This window comes from Chrysochloris asiatica, unplaced genomic scaffold (assembly GCF_000296735.1).
Source record: "Chrysochloris asiatica unplaced genomic scaffold, ChrAsi1.0 scaffold00024, whole genome shotgun sequence".
NCBI classification, from domain to species: Eukaryota; Metazoa; Chordata; class Mammalia; order Afrosoricida; family Chrysochloridae; genus Chrysochloris; species Chrysochloris asiatica.
This window is the reverse complement of record NW_006408542.1, coordinates 24,805,038-24,805,549: the sequence shown is the minus strand read 5'-3', so window position 1 is coordinate 24,805,549 and position 512 is coordinate 24,805,038.

Here is a 512-nt window from a genome sequence, read left to right as displayed (position 1 = left end):
AGGGCATATGCACAAGAACACCTACACTTGCAGATGGCACCCACTTGACCTGGCCTCGATGACTGGATGATCAGAGCTCAACCAGGAGAAGAAAGAAGAGGAAAAAAAGAGTGATCTGTTACAATTTGATGAACTCGACCTACATCTATGGATGCAGTAACTCAAAAAAGGGAACAAATCCTTACAGCAAGAATCATTCCCACCTACTTCACACACAGAGTAGACAGAGATGGGCAACTTGGACATTGGATACCCAAAATGGTGGCGGGGGGGGACTACAAAGCCAAGAAGGGACTGGCTTACAAGCTTTCAAGAAGGAACCTAGAGCCAGGGTGCATGGAGGAAGGCAGAATCTCCAGTGAGTACTATCCAATCTGTCTAGGCGTAGCTGATGAAATTAAATGCAGATGGGTCACCTGTGATACAACAGTGAATAATTGTTATCAGGACTGATTGTGAGGGTTGGAAATGTAAAGGTAGATGTTTTATAGCAAGGAAGGGAGTGATTAACT